Genomic DNA, 8,011 nt, shown 5'->3' on the forward strand with positions numbered 1-8,011 from the left:
TAGGCGCATTTCCTTGGTTCATTTCTATCTGGAGATTGATTAGTAGAGATGTAGTTTTAAGGTCATTGTGTTTAGTTTGATAAAAGTCTCACATGATAGAAAGCTGTGACACACATCAGTACAAGCAACTGTGATTTTGCTTACACTCCAGTATGTATGCTGCATTTTCTTTTTGTTTAATAATAAAGATTTTTCTATTTTATACCAGCTTTTTGCAGTGTTATTATTTCACACACACACTAAGAACATTCAGTCAGTCAAAGTATAAGATTCATAATTACACTCTTTATTTCCTAGCAAAACTGCTGTTATTAGCTGGTCTGCTTATTTGATACTTGTCAGGAAATCAGTTTTTACTTGAAGATACCACACATTCTCAACTACACAATTAATGATTAAGAAATACAAAATTTATCAATGAAATGATCAGAAGAAAAGGAATGATGCTTACCAAAGGTGTATACAGGAAACCTGATGAACAGCAAGACGTATCTAGACTCTAATTAAATATTAGAAAGAAGTATGTTTTTAAAATTCCCCCAAGTTTATTTTACACACTATGTTTCACCGGGTTTACGTAGCATCATCAGGTGGAATACAAGAACTGAGACTAACAGAATCTAATTTAAAAGAGGATCATGTGAGAGTCTATAACCAACAGTAATCTACAACTATAACATCCCTTCTCTTTTGTATGTAGAACGAATTTCCTTACTTAGACCCAGGCTAAAAGTTTATTTATCTGTTATGGTACAGGAGGGTTATGTTGGCGTTCTCCAACTTCCACCGTGACACTAGAGTCAGAAGACATAGATTGTGTCCACACACTCAGGACAATGGAGAAATCATCACTTCCATATAGATCATTGGCTGTCTTCCAAAAAAAATAAAAAGAGACAAAGTGAACAGATTGGAAGATCAATGACAGTATATGTTGGACTTATGGCATGGAAATAGTGTAATCTTGGGTATTGAAAAAAAAAGGGGCTATGATCTAAGAGTAAGGCCTCCAAAGACATACTACTTCCATCAATATTTCTACTGCCTCAAAGTGGACTATATCCACTAAAGTTTCCAAGTATGGCAAAGGAAGATGGCAACTGCCTAATCAAATTCTTCTCTAGGCAACTGATATAAAGAAAATAGTGTAATGGTCTGACCAATACAGACATGGATGGCTACAGCTTCTGGTAGCATAGTGAGTGGAATAAGCAATGGAGTAAGTTGGCTGACAAACCATGTTACCCACCTCTCTCCAGGAATATGGCTGTAACCCAATTTGTTATTGTACATTACGGAAAACTGCCAGTGGTGATAGAATTGGCTGATTTTTTGAAATGTCTCCTGTAAAGAGATGCATACAAGATGGTAAGGATCAATCAATGCTTTGATGATATCCATATTAGTGCAAAAACCTTGAAAGTTTGGCTGTGTCACTGTAGCTATTTTCACTTACACTGTTGTGGAGATCTAGATGGAAAGCTTCTTTGTGGCTTCCCCTTATTAACAATTATTTGTTATTAATAGTAGATATTTTTCTTGTCTTAGGATAATGTATGTTATTGAAAAATTCTTTATCATCTGTACCCCAATCCATTGAGAGTGATCTCAAGTATCAAGGATAGGAAACACAGGACTGAAGTAATGTTGGTTTAATTGTCATTTATAACTATCATGGTATTTAAAACTGCAATAAGCACTAACTATAGAGCTATGGCAAGAGGTTTTGAAGTGTTTAACGTGAAAACATCTGAGAAGATTTGAAATATAACCTGTCTTTACATTGGCATGTAGATGTGTAGATGTAATCACTAAAATGAGAACATTAGTTGGTTCATATACAAAATTTTTCTGAAAGGAGATTTACTAGGTAATTGATATGCCCTAATTACACAGTTTAGCAAAAATATCCAATTGAAGGATGTTAAAGAGACCTCTCTTAACACGTTGGCTGCCATGTGTCCCACCAATGGGTCACAGACAATTATGTTTAAAAGCATATAGTTTGGGACACTATGACTGCTCCTTGGCACCTTTTGATGGTTTAATTTTATTTATACTTATTTTATTATGTGGCAGCCAATGTGTTAACAACAACTTCTCTTGATGAATTCAAAGTATTGTGGGGGTTACCTCAATAATTATTTGCCCATGAGTTCACTGTCTTGTGCTTGTGATGTTTCGATAAGTAGGTACCCAGTTCTTAGTTTTTATTTCGGGATCAAGACACTTTAAGTCTTTTTGTATGAAAAACAGGAAATATTTTAGAAAGTGTAGTTTCTGATAAGAAATTTAAAATCACAGACTGATGCACGGGATTAAGTAGATGATGGTAATTATGTGCTTACAGAGTCAATCTACGCGTGGTTGCTTTTGGTGATTTGTATCTTGTTTATTGATAAATCCATAAGGAGAAAGAAAAATTCAGTGCTCACTGATCCCACCTATCAAGGAGTCCTACAAGTGGACATGCTACACTATGAAACTCTCAACATCTTAAGAACAGAACAGCAACACCAAGGTTTTGTGAGCACTTTACCCAACAAAACATTACCAGAACTATTTGGTCACAACAGCTACTAAGGATGTTTGATACTGGAACTTAAGCTGACCTTACCCACAATTGACTAGCCAACTGACTTTGGGGAGGGGAGGATCACTGCAGAGTCACCCAGCTACAGGTATTCAAGGCCAAAGTGGTGTGTTGGATTGACCCAGTTACCACTCAAACACCAGTATCTCCCTTGCACAGGTTGTTATGCATGGTAAACATGTGGGTGGATGTTAGGATTCTAGAGAAAGTAGCTGCACCATCAGAACCTTCCCTGGGAGGTCCCCTAATGACATACAGAAATCTATAACATGGGGTCAAAGGTGAGGACCCACACACAGTAATAAAGAATGAAGTAGATTAAACACAAATGAGCAGCAAACAAACAAAAATTATCAACTTTTACTTTTGTTTGATTAAAGAATATAAAAACACTTGTAAACAATATAATATTGTGATAACAGTAAAAATAAACATCCTTAACCCTCAGTCATGACCATTACCCTGATACTGCAATACTGACCATTTAACACCAGCTTGGAATAGTATGGGAATAAAGTGGAACATGAAAGATCTGACAATTAAAAGAGCTTTTTTACCTTTTTTTCTAGACAAATATTTGAGAAATTTCATCATATAAAAGTCAGCAAAACATGGCAAAGTACCTTGAAATCAATTAAAATGTAGCAACAGTAGATAATCACACAAGATGATATGTAGAGATGTGGAAATTACAAAAGCAAATTCCTTGCTTTCTAATCTTAAACCTTCCTGAAGATAGTAAAAGCTTTAGTAGCTGACACTTAAGTGTATTGGTTTAATAGTTACAAAGAAGTAAATATTAAAAGACATGAAAGATATCTTAATACTTATTCTAAATAACAAATATCTAAAACATAACAGTAAGTATGATAGATAAATAGAATTATAAAAAACTAAACAGAATAAAAATGACATAAAGAAATGAAAACAGTAAGTTCAGGACACTAAGCATGTAGCTAGTTTTGAAACTTGTTAGGTACAGGCAAAAATAAATGTGGTTGAGGGCTATTAGTTTAAATCTTTCTCTAAACATCTACCTTCTTCCATTCTTCTTGTGGTAATGATATAAAAAATTCTACCTATTTAAATCATTCATTTATTTTTTTTATCAATGATTAAGCTTGATTTTTCCTACTTAGAAATGCAATTCTTTTAAGAACGTGACTTTTGCAATAATTTTAAAATATATTGTGCTCTTTTTTGATGTAACTTTGTGATTATGTTTTCCACTTGTGTTTCTTAAAGCACACAAGTTATATTACAAATTTCTGAGAGTTAAATATTTACTATACTTGCAATTTGAAGATAATACAAGTTATTTTGTCATTGCTGTTTTATATACCTAGCATGAGAAAACCATAAAGTATGAAAAAATAAATTTCAAAATATCATTACTTTGATGCTTAAGTTAGGAAAAATAATCAAATTAAGGCTATTTTCCAATTCTTCCTGTTCATTCACAGAATATGTAAAATACAGCTGTGCAGTTTGAGAAAAGGAACAAAAAAAGATTATTGAAACTTCCTACACAATATGTTAAATATATACAATACTTTAACAGGCTGCCTTCTTTGTTTTTCAATTTTACAAGTAAGAAATAATCTCAAAATATTAATATTATGAATATACAATTTACAAAAAGCTGATTACAGATTCAGCAGTCAGGAATTTCCATGTCAGCTTACTTATAAATATAAACAATCAATATTAGAGTAAACGTGACAGTGCAATAAAAAGCAATCTTTGACAAAAGAACTAAAATCACAGTTTCACCTTTATTAAGTTACAATCAAATTGTTTGAAAGCTTTTTTAGAGAATGTTTGAATAAACATTAAATAAAAATATTTATAAACACAGAAGTCACTTCATATTTGTTCTTTAGTTTTCAGATCTTACTTAGTTTCTAAACTGATCTCCAAATTTTCACAACCTATCATTTGCAGTTTTAAATACTTTTATAAATCTACTGCCACCTCAACGTATAAAACTACACATTTAAAAAGTTCTGTATTTAAACAAAGAAAAAAAAAGATCTCACAGCAATCACCATTTTACACAAACTTTAGCTAATGTCCTTGTTTCTTTAGTCCACTTCCATGTTTATTTGTAAGCAGTTAAACTTGCTTGATGTGGACACAGACTATTTGAAGTCTTAAACCATTTTAAATATGAAAAGCTTGGAAAAAGAATCAGTATAAAGAAAAGTTAATCTGTGTATTAATTCAAATCTTTTATCATACATGTGCAAACCTAAATAACTCAATTTAGTGTACTGAAAAGGGATATAGCGAAGGAAGGGTAACTTTAATTAAGTTATGCCATAGGTTAATGACAAAAAATAAAATGAGTTCATATGTGTTAGCATGTATCATTAATGGGTTTGGAAATTAATGAATTAATTTTATGGTGAACAAATAAAGGTAAAATTAATGTTAATTAATGTAGTAATTATGTCAGAAATATATATATACCATATATTATTTTCCTATTACCGGATTGCCTAAGCAGAACTTCATATTGTAAACTTGCAGTGATATCCTACCAGTAAGTTGGTACCAGTATCTGTTAAAGAAGAAAATTAGAGTCAAGTTTAAATTTATGAAAAAAACAAAATTCCAGAGCTATCAAATACAACAAAATCAAGTAATTTTATGCCAACACATAAATGTGGTGAGATAGGAGCAACATAAAAAAAATTTCTTAAAATCTCAAACTTATTTCTATACTTCATTTCTTATCTCTATATGGGTCAGACAGATCTATCCAGCCCTGACACTCAATTACATGTCAGTTAATTCTAAATCTTTGACATGAAGATAAAATATCAATTTTGAAAGACTAAAATACTTTGTAATGAGTATTTTACTTTAAACCACTATTTTCACTACGGTCCTTAAGAGGTAAAAATTCGGGAAAATAATTTATTTTTTAGGGTTTTAACTGGCTTGCACAACACAGTATCAGTTAATTCAAGACACAGCAGTATGTTGATTTATAGTCATAGCACAATCCACTGCCTCTAATAATCAAAACACAACAATACGTTTACAAATTTTAATGTTATTTCTCACTATAATATACTCTACTTTAATGTGGAGACTCAAAACATTTCAATATATTTTTTAACTATTACTCCATGCCAAATTTTGAAGGACTTGTTGATATTTGGTAAACAGTATTGATAAAAAATTGGTCAAAATATTAGATAATTATACTGAGCTGGCTTGTAACAGAGAGTTCCCCTCTATTCATCATATAACTTATGTAGTAAGCTGGCTAGTATAAATGAATTGTGAAATAATTAAGATGCAGTGTCTCCAATAATCACAAAACAAGTATGTCAACTTGTACTAGACAGTATTTCCAATAAACAGACATGATAGTAAGCTGGTGACTATTAAAGAATGCCCATATAATCATATGATGCAAGTTGAATAACTTGTATAATGTCTCTTTCCATATAACGTGGATAATGACTCCTGTATTTAGAAAATTACATTAAAATGACTCTTGTCAGTACTGTTTATAATAATCAAAACTTGTCGTCTATTGATAGATAATGCCAACAACAAACCATGTTGTTACACCACAAACTGTTAGATAATGTCCTTAGTAATGTATTTGCTGTATTGAGAACATTAATTTCTTGCCTCAGCTTATAAAGGAGCAAATTCTTTTTTTTTTTATTTAGAGGTTCTATTCACCATTGGATCTTAAACCAATTGGAATGGACACAACATAAAATTCACCTACAACATGTTCAAGTATACTTCACTTTGTGGGTGATCTCATGTTAACATGTTCTTTCAAACTGAGTCAGTAATTTTCTTTTGGTAGACCCAATACATCCTTGCTGACAGTAAGGACAAATAAATCTGTAAACAAAAGAAGATGATTGTAAAACTGGAATTTGATCCTTAACTGTAAGGCCACAAATAGGTTTAAACACACACTTTACTTGTATCTTCAGATATACTGTATGAATGACATTTTTCAGCTGATTCTTAATTATCATAGAATATTTACCCATATAAGATAAACTAGTAACCAAAGAATATTCACGTATATCAATTATACATGGTATATTAACACTTCGGTTATTTAACTAATTATGAAGTATTCTACCAATGAGAAAACCTGAAAAATCATTTTTACACAAGAACTCTTTGATATTCATAAATTCTTTATGTAAATACTCATACGTGATAGATATCTCATTAGCACAGTGAAATAGTATTTTCACTAAATTTTCTTTAAAAATACTCAGAATAAAACTTGCAAAGTTAAAATGCAAGCCTGTGAATGTTCTTTCGTGATCTACACATTTGAATTGTCTGCTGTTGTTACATGTTAAAGTGTCCAGTTTATGATCCTGCTAAAGTGTTAATATACCTTGTATAACTGATATACCCAAATATTCTTTGGTTATTAGTTTACCTTATTCAGGTACATATTTTTAAATAACAATCAGCTGTAAAATGTCATTTCCAGAGTATATCCATAGATACAACTAAGGCATGTGTATTAAACCTATTTGTTGCCTTCAGTTTTTCTTTAAATTCAAGAACCAAATTCTGATTTCACAATCATCTTTTGTAATTTACAAATTTAAATGTCCTTGCTGTCAACAAGGCTATATTGGTTCCACCAAAAGAAAATTAGTAAAGTGTGAAAGAACATGCTAAGCTATAATCACTCACTAAGTCAAGTATATTTGAACATGTTGTATGCAAATGTGATGTTGTTGTTCATTACAAACTGTTTCAGATCTTATCTGGGCCACTGATAAATAGAGCTCCAAATAAAAGAGAGTTTATTAATTTATATGCTGAGGCATGATATTAATGTTTTCAAGTCAGCAAGTACATTACAGGTGAAGCTAGAAAAAATTAGTGAACAGTAAATATCCTCAATAATCTGAAACTAAAAGTCAGCTAATGATATACAGAATATTAAGATAATCATTTGTAATCAAAACACACTGATCACTATATTCTAAACACACAATGGACACACCAGTTAATTGTCTAATAACAGTTGTCCAAGTTTGTTAGTGACCAAGAGCATCACTCAAAGGTAAAAATATAACTAACCATCACAGCTAACTTCATTTACTGTCAATAGAGCTCAACCAAATGCCTATTGTCAGGTAGTATCAACTATAGTCAGATTTAACAGTTTGGTTAGGTACAAATGTTCAGAATATTTTAGTCAACTGGTTTCATCAACTCTCACCTGTAGCCACAGCAATTCAATAAACTGACTACTACCACACAATTTCAACTGCAGTCAGAGTACTTAATTCAGTTATAAGTACTGATAAAAAAAGCATATGGCAAAATATTTGCAAAATAACATGCAATAACTGCCCAGAATTCTACATCGGAGAAAGAGGAAGAAAATTGGAAACCAGATTG

At 31.5% G+C, this 8,011-nt stretch overlaps 1 protein-coding gene across 4 annotated transcripts in view; it reads right to left on the reverse strand.

Annotated features, from left to right (window-relative positions):
- Positions 1–34: 34 nt before the first annotated feature.
- Positions 35–8,011, reverse strand: part of LOC106470622 (peroxisomal N(1)-acetyl-spermine/spermidine oxidase-like) — a 75,000-nt gene continuing 67,023 nt past the window's right edge. Inside the window, exons 5-6 of one of the 4 annotated variants that reach the window (XR_002613081.1) lie at positions 6,370–6,469; positions 35–5,156 (exon numbers count right to left, since the gene is read on the reverse strand). The gene's annotated coding sequence lies outside the window, so the exon portion shown is untranslated. Of the gene's footprint in view, positions 6,470–8,011 lie in introns of all 4 variants that reach the window. The other 3 variants (XR_002613082.1, XM_022399243.1, XM_022399242.1) reach the window with 3 other exon arrangements.

Source organism: Limulus polyphemus, unplaced genomic scaffold, assembly GCF_000517525.1.
Source record: "Limulus polyphemus unplaced genomic scaffold, Limulus_polyphemus-2.1.2 Scaffold4121, whole genome shotgun sequence".
In the NCBI taxonomy this organism is placed as follows: Eukaryota; Metazoa; Arthropoda; class Merostomata; order Xiphosura; family Limulidae; genus Limulus; species Limulus polyphemus.